The sequence below is a fragment of the Ambystoma mexicanum genome, chromosome 5p (genome assembly GCF_040938575.1).
Source record: "Ambystoma mexicanum isolate Mex_15411 chromosome 5p, UKY_AmexF1_1, whole genome shotgun sequence".
Taxonomy (NCBI): domain Eukaryota; kingdom Metazoa; phylum Chordata; class Amphibia; order Caudata; family Ambystomatidae; genus Ambystoma; species Ambystoma mexicanum.
The window spans coordinates 995,393,646-995,408,620 of NC_090930.1; the positions used below are offsets into that span (position 1 = coordinate 995,393,646).

Here is a 14,975-nt window from a genome sequence, read left to right on the forward strand (position 1 = left end):
CCTAATGGAGCCCAGTGTTAATTCGCCCATGGCTCTTCCAGCCCACAGCAAAAGGTCCCTGTCGCAGTAGTTGAGCACACAGGCGATTATCGTTCTGGGAGGGGCCCCAGGTTTATGCTTGGGTGCAAGTGTATGTTGGGCGCGTTCTATTGCGAATTGTGGCGTTAATTTAGGGGCATCCAGCAGGTGGCGCTCCAAAGTCTTCCAAGGAGCCGTCGATGTTCCCCTCCGGGATGCGCAAGTTGTTAAACCTTGAGCGGGATTCCAGGTCATTGGTCTTCTTACTGCTGGACAGTACCTGTCTTGAGAGCGCTGTGACATCCGCTCTTGGGTGCAACAACCTCATCCTCAGTTGTGCCCACTCTGGTCTCCACTTCAGTGACGTGTACATCAGTCTTCTCCATACGGGACGTTATGGAGCCAATTAGGTCGTCCAGCTTGGTGTGCATGGTGGTGAAGCCCTCTTGCATGTACTCCATCATGCGCTCAAGTTCACTGGGCTCGTCCGGTGTCGAAGGGCCTTCCGCAGCACCCTCTGCCACCTCTGCGGCCATAGGCAGGACCTTAGCAAACATATTGATTGAGCTTTGCTTTTACCTGTGCCCTTGGTCATGTCAGTGCAGCACTGGGCAGTTCAAGGTGGCAGGAGAGATGACAGTGTGCCAGTCGTGTAGAGCAGGGGTCACCATGCTCAGGCAAATGATTGTGTGGGTGTAGGCACCGGGCAGCACTACAGTCACTGTGGCCTTACACCCATGGTCGCAGGAGCAGACCAGATATCTGGGGCAGGGCCTGGTAGTGCAAGGGTTAATGGGAAGATAGCGAGGGTTCCAAAAGTCCAAAGTCCAGGAGTCTCCTGGATCCACTCGCAGGCCACAACGAAAGAAGCAGTATTGGAAGGGGGCATGGTGAGGGAGCACCTCACTCAGCCCAGAGGCAAAATGCAGGTGCCCGGGGGCAAGCAAACACTAGCATGGGGTTTGTCGCAATGCGTTGGATGGGTCCAGGCTCCGATCGCGACAGCCTCAGCTGATTCCAGAGGCCTGCAACACCACTGATGGCTTATCTCCCGCTGTCAGGGATTGTGCACCCAGGACGCCTGGGTCAGAGACAGCATGGGGACGCAAATAGGCAGCCCATCTTCAGAGGGCTGGAGTATCACCTGCAGGAACGGTCCTACCATCAGCTGGGCCGGGGACCGAGAGCCGCAGTCTGCTGCCGTGCCTACTCCAGCAACCAGGCAGCGGGAGGGACAGCAGGGTTCATGCCAGCAGGGCAGGTCAAGCAGGAGGCAGCCCAACTCAGAGGCGGCCCAGAGTGCGGCTCGAAGAGTCCTCTAAGAGTTACAGCTTCCCAAATGATAGTGAGGTGTACCGTGATACAGATATACATTGAAAACACAGTGCCTAGCTGTTCGTGATTTTCAGTGTTGAACCACACATACTAATGTGACCTCTCTTGTGATACAATGCTATCCGTGAAAGATTCCCAGCAGCGATCTTGTTCCTTACAGTAGCCGTTCCAGGTGAATTAACCGCCCTACAGGCTCTCCAGTTGCAATCACTTGCACATGGGCGTCTCTTTCCCTTAATCTTTCACCACCTTATTTTGGGTGATAACCAGCAACATTCAGACTGAATAACTACACAGCCACTTACCTTATATCCTTCGGGGCCATTGATTTTTTCACAGCTAATATCCCATTGGGTTGTGTTGCTTCCCTCCGGTCTCTCTCACTCTCAGGGTTGGATCTCATAAGTCTAGGGTAGACAAGCTGGCTCACTTCAATTGTCCATATAGTAATCTTGGTCTTGAGGCGATTCTTTGCATGGTAGTTTTCAAATTTCTTATGCATGCCATGGATACACAGTAGCTCGTTGTGCAGCTCTCTGTGAGCGAACAATTTGAATTTGGTGATTTTTTCATCACAGTAATTCCCACTACCTTCCATCCACTTCGTCCTGATAAGGCTGGTTCTGCAAATCATCTTGAGGACCCTTGGTTAAAGCCGAAACTTGAATTGACGATCACACAGATACATGCATCTCTAAGAAATAGAGATTTTGTAAGAACATAAGTAATGGTTATACAATAATTACATAATAATACCAGAATAGCGTAAAATGTGGACACTGTAGATAACCCCTTGGTTCAATGTATCCAGTCTGTTCAATGTATCCAGTCTGTTTTGTTATGTATGATTTTAATATTTATTTTATTTTTATTTTATTTATTTGTAACGCGCCGTAGCTCGCAAGCATCATTGCGCGAAAAAAGACACGAGGACGAAGATTAACAGGACGACACAAAGGAAAGTAAAGAGAGGGGGGAAGAAAGATGGCAACATGAATCGGTGTAGAAATTGCCTAGTTATTTGAAGAGAAAGGTCTTCAGATGCCTCCTAAAGAGTTGGGTGTTGCTTTCCAGTCTAAGGCTGCAAGGCAGTTTGTTCCAGTGGGAAGTTGCCAAACTCGGAAAAGCTCGACCGAGACCAGTGGCTTTGCCTGGAAGGCTAGGATTGATCAGTCCTTGCTTGGCGGATCTCAAGCTCCGACTTGGCTCATACCACCTGAACTTTTTCTTAAGGTATGCTGGTGCCGTGCCGTAGAGACAACGGTGGATTAGGGTTAGTGATTTAAACAGGATCCGTTCCTTCACTGCCAACCAATATGTCTTGATTATGATTGGTAATGTTATGTACGAGTGGTGTGAGTAGTAGGTGTGGTTTTTAATGGTAGGCCAGTAGTGTTAAACTAGCACTGCAAACATTGTTTTAGGTGATTAATGTTATGTTTTTTTTAATCTTCTGAACAACAATACAAATGATAATAAAGACATTTTGTTTCACATCCATTTAAAGATTGCTTTTTTGAAATTTGGTATACATGGCTAGATGGCATTGTACTTTTGTGTGTGATATTTACCTAGTTGTAGGTTACCTAGTGCCCTAGCCCTTCACAAGCTTTTGCTTTCACCTTTTTCTTGTGTGGCCGGGGACTGAGAGCTGCAGTGTGCTGCCACGCCTACTCCGGTAACCAGGCAGCGGAGGGACACAGCATGGTTGAGGCCAGCAGGGCGGGTCAAGCCAGAGGCAGGATGCGGCCCAACTCAGCAGCGTCCCGGAGTGCGGCTCGATGAGTCCTCCGATAATTAAAGCTTCCCAAATGATAGTGAGGCGTACCGTGATGGGGGAAGCACGGTTTTAGGTCTGCACACCTGAATGACAAGTGTGGAGCTGTGCGAGAGTCTGGGGCTACAGAGTTCATAACTCAGGCGGTCATCTTTCGTCAACACAACAGTGAACGAGAATGGACTCTTTGAGAGTAAGAAATGGTGTGTTGTGTGCATGTGTCCAACTGAGGAAGCGATTGACTTTTCATGCCCGTTGGTCCTTGCAACTTGTACTCCTGATAATCTCTCTCCACTAAACCATTCAGTCTTCATGAAATCAAAGTAGTAGAAAAGGTAGGTATTTTGCAGTTAGTGGCTTGTGTTACAGCATCCATATAAGGCATGAATACTGATTTGTACAAATGTACACCCAACTTGAAACCGAAGACGTTCTTTCATAATCTGAGTCAAAAAACTACAAACTTTATTGAACAGACAAAGGAAATACAAGAAATAGAAATATTAGAAAAAGGTCGCCCGAAATTGATACATTACAATATCTAAAACTAAAACAAAAACTTACACAAGCAAGTAACAACTCCGAAACCCATGTCATTTAATTCTTCAGTTAGCTAAGGATAGTTCCATGTCTATAAGCAGTAACAAGAGGCTTGACAAACTAGAAGCATCCCAAACATAGAATTTTAAATAGGTTGACCAAACATATATATTTAAAAAATAAATAAAAGATACTGGTGCAAGAAACCAACAAGGCGGAAAATACAGTGATCACGGGGCTACATTGTACATGCCACAATACAACACTGTTTTAAAACTAAACCAACAAAGCATTTAATTATGTCATAAATGGAACAACTCAACTGATGGAAAGGTGGTCTTCAACAGCAGAAAAAGATGTACTATCATGTATGGATGGACTGCTCATATTCATTTCTTGCCCTGCTTGCGTAATTAAGGTTTATGACTGTCCGACCAATGTTTGTTGAATTGATTCCTAGCAGAATCTCAGAATATATAGTCACTCATCTGAATCCATTAGACCTCTAGCAAATCGTATGACAGTGGACATCCTCAATTTATTTTGATTTAGCGGAAGCCAATACATTTTTGGACAAGTTTAAAGTTTTCACATTGCATAGATCATGAGAACCCAGGGAACATGAACTTGAGTAGCAGGATCCTACCAGAAGCCATGAACCGTACCACAGTTATTGCCATTATGATCAAGTTGTATTGCTTAAATAAAAGCAGTTTTAGACAAACCAGAAGTAAAAAAAAATTTTTTTTTAAAGTACACCAGCAAGCTCTTTTGCAAAGGTTGAACATTAATAAAAAATAAATGCTAATTTTTAAGCCAACTATACAGGCAGCATTGAGGAATAGCAGTGAACTAAACATGCACCATCCCTGCCAACATACTATGGGATATAGGGAGCAGATACATTCGTGGAAGACAGATTACTTTCCCGCTTCAATGTATTGAAATTTATTAAAAGAAAAAAAATGTTTAAATGCACAAAGGAAGCACGCAAGTTACACATACAGCACACTATCAAGTCGAACGGTATAAAGCATTGCCATTATTCTTGGTCACAACCCTGCCTTACACTCCTGGCCAATATCCTCCAGCAGTTTTAGTACATATTAAGCACGACCAGTCCACCTGCTAGCCTACCAGAAGATCTGCGTTCCGACTCCAGATTCCCCACATGGCCAAACGTTTGCGATCTTGGGCAACACATCACCTGGCACTTCCGTTACTGAATTCGAGGGTGAGTTGAACACGAGTATAAGATGATTTATTACATTTTAAAAAATACCGTCCACAAAAGATGATGTATGTGGTCTAGCGACTACTATGGGACCAGAAGTAGAGTCCACATTTTAATTAAATAGTACTAGTTTGGCCACATCACTTTAGGTCCTTGCACGTAAGTTTCTTTAGCTGATAAGGTGGAATCACTTAGAAATGAAACTATAATTATGTACAAAATTCCGAACCAATTCACAATTTTTCTTTTAATATGATGCCAATCTCACTTTCTTTGCAGGTTTGGTGAATCAGTGGTCAAAACTTTCCAGAACAGATGCACATATGTGTATCTTTGTGGCACCCACTTCACACACACACTTGCTGTTAATAGGCCCCTTTTCTTTATTTTATTGGTTTAAATTCAAACCTTTAATATATTACACCATAAACAAACACACAATCCAACACAACACAAACTCCCATCCACCCGTCCCTTCATTGTCCAGTTTAATCAAAATATAATGTCCATCTTGCTTTCACATCAGTCTCTCATTCTGCGACTCCTCCCATGTCTTTAACCTTGCGTCAATCAGTGCTAGAAAAGATGAGGCATTAATAGTTTCCCATCGATGCCATTCCACATTCGCCTCCACCATTCTTCAGCACATAACGTCGGATGATCCTCACTCCAACATGCCAAGTGAATTGATCGCTCATCTTTCAATTTCGTGCAGAACAATACCAGATGTTTAAGCGATTCAGTTCCGCTCTTACAGAATCTGCATGAAAGATTTGCGCCTGTATTGCAGGCCCAATGGCTGGACTGCTCTTTGGTTTGTAGAGCATTTAATCTAAACAGCATAAAGAGTCTTCACGCCCTGGGATTTGGGAATAGCTGCTGGTATTTTTTGTGGCACATTAAATCCCCTTGACTCAGCAGGTGAGTTTTCCATAGCTCTAGCGGCAGATCTCTCGTTGCATGTAGCTTCCCAATCTGTTCGCCATATATTTACTTTTGCTGCTGAGGGATTTGCATGAAGAGTTTCCATGCTGATGTCGTATTCAAGCAGAAGATCTTCGCAGCGTTTTACCCACAAGGAGACAATGTCTCTTCCATCCGATGGCGCATTGTGAAGTAATCGGAATTGCGGAATTCTCTCATCAGCTCTAGATTTTCGATATAGTGCCAGTAGGTTCCAGCTAATCCGTGCCTGCAAGGAGATTAAAGCCAGTTCATATCTTATACACGCAGTCGGAATGCCTGTTGGAAGGCTTAAGGCCAGAACACATGCTCTAACAAAGCCCAATGATTAAACAAGCATCCAAATGCATTCTCAGCCCCAAATGTTAGTATTGGTGATACTTTCTGTTCATAGAAGTCTCTAAAGGTCTCATTGAGAATTTTCCAAACTTTCTATGCAGAAGTAGCGCCTGACATGCTAGTTGTCCGCATTTCCTTTTTGATTCAAGTAACCATGGAGCATCGCAAATGCTGGAATTTAGCATCATGCCCAGGTACTTTACGCTTTTTGATATGCGAAGTGGCTCCTGACCTAACTTCCATGCAAACTTAGTTCCCTTTGCATTTTGTTTATTTCTCTAGTTGTGCAGCACCAAGATTTCACTCTTAGCTGCATTAATTTTCAGATTGTTCATGGTCACGTACTTCTGGACTGCCTCGAGTTTTCGTTGTAACCCAATCCAGAATTACTAAGTCATCAGCGTACAAAATCCAGCTCATCTTGGATAAATGGAGCTTAGGTGGGAAGGACCGCACCGAATTTATTGAATCGGCAATGTCTGAAATGAACAAGCTGAAAATTGCCGCAGCCAGAGGCCAGCCCTGTTTCACCCCCTTATGCGTCTTGATCTGCGATGACAGGGTACCCGTTTGATCCAAGTGGATAGAAATTGGCGTGTCTGTGTGCAATTCTTTAATGGCCTCTAGCAAGCCAGCCGGGCACCCCACAACCTCAGCTTTTGCCAAAAGTAGCTCTCTATCCATCATGTCAAAAGCACATGAAAAATCCACAAAGGCGAGATAAACTGAGGTGTTCGTACGAAGTGCTTCCATCTTTAGTAGGTTCACAATAAGTAGGTTCAGGGAACATCCCACATATTTTACAAAACCTGCTTGTCTTTCGTCAATTCTATTTGCTGATTGGGCCCAAGTAATAAGTTTTCTTTGGAGCAATGCAGCGTAAATCTTGCCCAAGACGTCTAACAAGGCCACTGGACGGTAGTTTTTAGGAGACGGTCTATCGCCCTTCTTAAAAATTGGGACAATTATCCCCGTTTTCCATGAGGCAGGCGTTTGTTGGTGCAAGTAATTCTGCCCAGACGTTAGGGAGTTGCTGAATCGTGAAATTCGTCAACCCATCAGGTCCGGGTGCCCTAGAGTTTTTCGCTTCCATAACAACTCGAATTTCCTCTCTCGAGAAGTGCAACTCCCATGGTATTGTCTCGTCCACCTTTGAGGAATTATTAGTCGAGTTTTTGTTGTATAGTGTCGTAAAGTGTTTTACCCACTCTACCTGCGATACCAAGCATCTTTGTAAGGCTCCTTGCGATGTTTCCATTCGATTAATAATACGCCAAAACTCCCCGCTGTTCTTATTTGAGAGGGTTTTGAACATAGCCTCTGCATCATGTTGTTGTAGCTGGTATTTGTGGCTCTTTAACCAGTTCTTGCAGGCTTGTTTGATAACTTGTTTTTCAACCTCCTTTCACTTGCTGGGCCTTGGTTATTTCGTTGAATCTCGGCACGCATCAATCTCTTACATTGCATCACCGTTAGATTGAAGCAGTGAGTCTTCCGAAACGACCATTGTTTTAGGCCAATGTTTTTAACCTTAAATTGTTGCAGTAACGAGGCATATTCTACCTCCTCCGGCATGGACTTAAATTGCTTGTAAAGCAACGACACCTCTTGTTCATCCAGTCTCAGGCGATTAGATTCAACCTCAACCTTAGTCGTCCATTTTTTACCTTGGAGAGTTTCAGATTCTTGGAATTTTAACTGCAACATTTCATGATCGCTGTTTTTCATGGGGACAATTTTCAGTGATGTTACCCTAGCATGAAGAGCATATGTTGTAAAGATGTAGTCAATAGTTGACGCATGGCCATCCTGGTGCCATGTCGCCTTCGACGGGATGTCCCCTTGCGTATTGCCATTCTACATCTTAAAGCCTCTTGCGTTTAATTCCTCCAACCAATCCTTTGCAAGTTGTTCTTTCTCCGGGTGAAGAGACTTGAAGAAATCAATATTTAAATCACTGCAGACAATGATTCCAACCCCCTTATTTGAACCCAGCAAATTATCGATAATCGTCGTTACTTGGTCAATAAAAGGGTATGTCCCCGTACAGCGATGGTTCCAGTACAGATTGATCACCTGAATCACATCTACGTCCTTCAATAAGTGATTCATCTTGCCTATCTCAGATACTTGAATGTATGATGTATAATTTGTTGATTTTAACAAGCGATAACCTGAAGACCGTTTAATCATGTTTAGAAGGCCAGCCATAGGTCGCCCCTTCACTGCCTTAATTGCTGGATTCAATGCACATTCAAACTCTGAGATAACTGGCATCTCACCCATCCATGTTTCCTGGAGACAAACCAATTGTGAATCTTGCAGCCAATGGTTATTTAGCAAATGGAGAAAGCCACGAGTGTTCCACGAAGCAAACGTACAGGCTTGCGTTGTTCCGTCCTTCGGGAGTTAGCTTTGAACATTTTCATTCAGCGCTTTGGCCAGCCATTTCCAATCTTGTGTACTTTCTTTACAGGACGGTCTTCCTCCTAAACTTGTTGCAGTCCCGTCCAATGATCTGTTGCTATTAATTGTAATACGAATTTTTTCCATCGGGCTGGTTCTTGAAACCACCTCCTGGTCAATAACCGTCACGCTTTTGGAGTCACTCGAAGGTAGCCCTCCCTTGGGTACCGGTTCAGTTCTGCTGTTCTGGGCAATCGGCGTTATCTTCTCTGGCTGCTGTTTCATCGCAGTTGGGTACGAATTAAACTCTTGTGGGATTAACGCAGCCCCTACGGCAACGTCATTCTCCCAATTTTTGCCATGCACCTTTTCCATTTTTTTGAAGATATCAAAACCCAAGGACAAAAGGTCTTCACCTGCATCTAAGATTGCATTAGCGATTATATTGAGTCAACATGCAAAATCACCTTATCATAGCATGTTTCTTCAGGGAATTCTACAATTTTTATGTCCTTGGAGCCTACTGAACGTAGGCGAGGTATGTGGTGGAGCAATCTTAATACATTTGCTCGATTCAGAATTAATTTGTCTCGAGACTCCAGCCTCTCCAACATCAATTTAATCGTCAGGATATGAGCCGTAGGGCGCGCCGATTCCCGCCCTTTGTTGCCGTTCATACTTTTGTCTAACACTTTTGGCTGATCCAGGACTTCCTTTCTTCGGTCCAAACTAGCAGCAGACCACGGGGTCAGAGTGGGATCAGATCTTTCTCTTTCCACGGCTAAGACATTCATCGGTAGATGACTCACTCTGCCAGACTCAAGCTGCTTCATTCGTAAATTCATGGCTAGCTGGTATTTTTTTTCTTGCAAAGTAGAAAACACAGGGCTCAGACATGCCGGGTCCCTGTTATACTCACAACTTCAGACGGCATTATGACACAGCTTCTTCCCCCCCTTCACTGCGACCGTTTTGTTTGAATGGTCCGTTATCTCGAGCCGTTTGCACGAAGTGGGGTTTATCATGGCAACCTCAGCATTCATTCCAGTAGTCGCCTCACTCCGTTTACTGGGCACGATGATCCCACTAGGCGCTGGAAGATCTTCTGTGACTTCTCCGTCTTCATACACCGACAAGTTCATAAACTCCTCAAGGTCTGCATTCTCGGCTTCAATCATCTGAGAGACACTTGATTGCGAAGTATTTGGCATTGACTCTGCTATTAACTTAATGCCTTTCTCTCTGCCTACACCGGAGTTCAGCCTTGTGGTGATGGCTTTATCCACAATCTGTAGCACATATAATGTTGCGCAGAAATTTGCGAGCACCTCTTTGATGATTCAACTTACGTCCTGGCAGATTTGTTTGCTTCTTGGCTTGCAGAGGTTTGGATTTCTTACTTTCCTCCTTTTTTAGTTGGACAGCATCTGCACCTCCAAAAATGGGAAACAAACTTGTTGACTTTGACACGTCAACATCTACAGTTGTATTCCCTGTACACACTTCCGGCACTGTAGTATGAAGAGTTGAACCCGACGCAATTTGACTATCAAGTTGTCCCAGATTTACAGCACTTCTAGCTTGTAAAAATGCTGAGTGGAAGGAAGTTTCCAGTGTGCCGTCGGGTCCACTGCTTTCACTGTGTAGATCACCAAACACCGCACACCCTACTACCTCGCTTGCCGCTTGTCGAGGTAGCACCGTGGGTGCTGACACAGAAGAGCCAATCGACGGCACAAGTGTACTTTTTGGGCTTGTGTTCCTTGGACCAAGATTAATTTCTCGATGGCTTAGTTGCCTTTGAACAGCTTCTGTCTCTGGTGCAGAAACACTATTATGGGATATAGAGAGTGCCGTCGACAGCTCCTTCCGTGGTATCTGCCGGACCGCACACGCTCTTGATTGTTCGCCGCATTTTGCTTCCAAATGGGATGAGTCCCCTGATGATGAATCATCTGTTGAATCCGCACTCTTTGAATTGTGCAACCGTTGGCTTAGTCGACCCGGCCTCACGCCATGGATTGCATTGGGTTGGGATGTCAGCCTTTTCTGGGATTCTGCCACCTTTCCCACGGATGACTGAGGACTCGCCAGTTGACTCAGTGTTAGGGAGAATTCTCTCTTTAGGCTGAATTTCCTAACCTAGTGAGTCCCCCAGCAGCTTTGCTGGATTTCTGGAGTTTGTTTTTTTCTCCTGCCAAGAGTGAGACTCTTTCTGCCACTCTTGGACATGATTTGTGGTGTTCCTTTGACTGTTTTATGGGCTCCTTTACTCCACAGGGTCTCATGTGTTTTTATTATGTGCGTTACACAGCACCCTCCATGCAGTAACATAGGGGTGTCATAGTGACACCCCACCATAGACTCCATACCCTGGGACTGACTACTGTCTCCCAGGGCATGTAAAGTCACCATTGGCTTTACTAGTCCCAAATTATGAACAGAAACCAATACAAACCATCATATTGTGGACGTACTGGTCAGAGCAATTCGATTGCCCCGGGGTCTGTTAGTCGAGGGGGCACGTCTCCGTCCCCCCTGATCGAGTTTTGGCTGGTGGCAGTGGATACTACTTTTTATATTCGACCGCGAATATATCCCTATGGGATTTTCCCATTGTTCGAGGCTACCAACTTTAATTATTTAATTCTCATAGCCTCGAACATACCGCCGGTTTATTTATTTAATATTAATTTGCCGGTTGGTATTTTTTGCCAGGACTCGATTCTAAAATGGCGTTTGTGTTCTCTTCTGTGACTCCAACCCAAGTCGAGCCCTTTGTTCCACTTTTTGGCGGGCTTCTCCAGAGAAGCCTCCAAAAGTGGTACCACTCTGTCTGGGTACCACAGGGGGTGTGGGAGGGGGTTTAGGCACCCTGGACTGAGTTACCTTGGTAACTCAAGTCGCACTTGTGTGATTGGCCCAAGTGGTTAGCATGTTTGATTGACAGCTAGGCTGAGTGAATGGGGGTGTGCTGCATAAAAGCAGGGCTTTGGGGACTGGAACTTCATAAGTCGCCACAGGACCTGAGAATCCGACGAGGGAAAAGCTGAGCCGACCTACCACGACGACTCCACCGGTGGAGCCCTGCGGAACCGACTCACCACTTCCCGACGACAGAGAAGATCTCCAGGCTGGAGAGGCTTCTTCCCCCGACTGGTGGGCACAACCAGTTTACCTTCTCTTCACATCCCAGGCCGTCTTGTGGTCGAATTGCCCGTGCCAAGCACCCCGGCAACCGGATAGCCACTTACCACTGGACCGCGAATAAAAGGACCGCTCCTTTTACCCGAGAACTCCGCGGCTGGTTTCTTCCCTGGCAGTGCAACAGACTCCTGTCTTCCTCCCCGACGAGATCCTCTCTTCCCCCGGACGAAGCACCGACTTGCATCCGTTGCCAGGAACAACTGCCCCCGTTGGAGTATTCTCACCACTTTAAGGTACCGTGTCCGCCAGGCCTCCCTTTCTAAAGATTGCTACAAGGTAATAATAACCCCTTAACCTTCTGGACTGGGCTGGCCGCCTTGACCTTCTAACTGGTCACTTTCTTTTTGGTCCAACTTTTTTGAACCTTTGCAAGACTCTTGTGCACTTCAACCGTGTGACCTTGGCCAGATTTCGTTCTGATCCTCTTAAAGTGGATCCGGCCTACTGAACTCTAACTTCACGGTTGTACTTGCCGTCCTCTCTTGTTTTGATCTTATGAAAGTGTTGGGATCTGTTTCATATTATACTCTGCTTTTCTCTTCCTGTTTAACGAATTATTAGAGTGCCATCTGCATTAAGCGCTTACCGCTGTCTGAAAATAAGTGGGGCTTTACTTAAGACTTGCCTAATATTCTTCTAAGGGAGTGTATATCTTTTAGTGACCGTGTTTTTGAATTGCTTACTATTAGTGCCTGTGTGCTTTTCTAGATGTGGTTTTAAAAAAAATAATTATCTCTTTTACACCAAGCTCTGGTCAGAGTTTACTTGTTCTACTGTGTTCTTGTGACCTATTGTGAATACTCTGTATACTGCCTAACTCTTCTTGAGGGAAGTCTGACTGCTCAGCCACAGCTTCCAAGTCAATCTGTGTGGTACAGACTGCTACCAAGTGGGTTTACTGCCAAACTCCTGTAGTCTTAAATCTTTTGCAGTGGTCCCAGAGGGAACTGCACAGGTTTCTGCCTAACACTCGGCCTCTAAAGTCCTAGCACGTTTGTAAAATCCAGAACCCCAAATGTCACGATTAGCGTCTGTCAAATCATTTTTAATTTACGCACCCCATTTTGCTCAGGAGTGGACGCTGGCGTCTGTTTCCCAGCGCGTGCTTTATTCAGCTCAATCAGGTTTTGCAGTACTGTTGAAACCACCTCTAAGGAGTTCCTTCGCTCAACGGTAAACACACCCCCCCACCCCCATTTCCTTCTGCACCCGTTTTGCTGGTAGCTCCTCAGGCTTACCCATGCGTTTTATTTGGGCTCTTGTCCTTGATGCAGGCAATGCGGGATCCATAGCACGGCTCACAATAGAACAGACGATCCACGTCGGCCACTCGCCACAGCCAAACAGTGATGTAGCAGCCCTTTGCACCTCAGGGCTTAGCACCGCAAGGGTGGTGGAGGCGGCCTTATGTACCAGGTGACCAGCAATGAATGTTAAAGGTACAGGCACACGCACCCCCAGTACTCCAAAATCTGCTATTTCTCCTATTTCTCCTCCAGGCAGGTCAGTTCACTCGCCACAGCCAAACAGTGATGTAGCAGCCCTTTGCACCTCAGGGTTTAGCCACTCTTCACCCTTGGAACTGTTCTGCCATAAACTAAACTCATCTCCAGTGCTGAACAACCAATCCCCTAAATTCTTCCCCCCCAAATTCCTTACTGCATTCTTCAGAGCTCACCATCTTGGGGTTCGTTCTTCAACAGTGGCCAGAAATTATAGCACTTCCAACTGCACTGCTACAGCTTCTTGGATTAAGCTCCCGAGCATCTGCCTTACATCGTTTAACTACCACCAAAACACTTTCTCCACTCGGGTCCACAGTAGGCTCGAATCCTGATCTAGTCGCCTCATGGGACACCACTGCAGTCTTCCCAAAAATGAGGTTTTCTACTCATACCCTCTACAAAATCCCATTGTCCTTGCCCAACACCTATAAGCAGGGTGTATCTCTGTAAAACCATCTCATCAAATTCTAGTGTGTTCAACCTTCCATGGCCTACAGACCCCAACCTGGACGAAGTCCTTTCCCACTACTCATCACTTTGCACAATATGCCCCTCTCAAACTGAAGGCATCCCATTGTTTCTTTCCCAGCAAATTAAGGCTGCTCCAGCAGTGGCTGCGTTTGAAAGAGCCCATGCCTTCAAAAGAACCTGTGCTTTCAAAAGAAGCCAGGCTGTGTTAACAATGAATTCAGGACAAACATACACACCCTTATCATCCCATATGAGAAACCCCCAGAATATTAGTGTTATAACCAACCACCAAACAAAACAAAAAACCCCAATCCCCACCGAAAGCGTACACGTGTAAACCCCGGAATTACTAAAGATGAATTGAACATCTGCCTTATGCTCTCCGAATTTACTCTTTCGAGCTCCTAATAAATGGCATGACTGCAATCGCCCAGCAGGGCCCCTTTCAAACAACAAAATAACTTTTATATTGCTTTTCAGATGCTTCCGCACACAGTTCACGACTGCGTAGGTGGCCTTTGGTGGTTCCTAAAAATAAACAAAACCCCGATGAGCATGAATGGGCTCATGTCCCGGCTGCTGGGTCTCACCAAGGGACCCTATATCACTGTTACGTGGCAAATGGAAGAAAATGCGACCAGCGCCGCTTCAAAGTACACGTTGCACGGAGCAGAAGCAGGGCTGCACTGGACCATTTGGGGCTGATGCCAGTACATCACAAATAGTGAGTCGGTTGCAAGGAAAGGCAAATAAAGCACCCGAACAACCAAAATCTATTGAAGTCACACAAACAAATAACTACCAGAAGCAATCGTATCGTTATGTTACCCGTAAGAAAGTAATAAACAAATAATGGGGGTTAGTGTGTGATGAGAACTCAGGGAGGGTCGCGTGTGCATGGGGAGAATGAAGGGACACGTCAGCTCTGAACCAAGGGCAGGGAGCTCCAAAAACGTGCAAGATCACAACAATGCTGCCAGACCATGCACACATTTCACGCAGCAGACACATTCAACGCTACTGCCCTCAACTAAGAAAATAAACAGCATTGGAACGAAGTAACAGAAAAGGCTATCAAGGTGAGCAAGGATGTCTGGAGGGTTTGGCATGCATACCAGTTGAGGTAGGTGGGGTAGGGAAGGGCTTCAGACTCTCAGCTTGAAGTGAACATTCTGACAGC

General features: G+C 45.5%; 1 protein-coding gene across 1 annotated transcript in view; it reads right to left on the bottom strand.

The window, feature by feature from the left end:
* SSR1 (signal sequence receptor subunit 1) overlaps positions 1–14,975 on the bottom strand; it is a 297,485-nt gene that overhangs the window by 282,131 nt on the left and 379 nt on the right. The window lies entirely within an intron of this gene.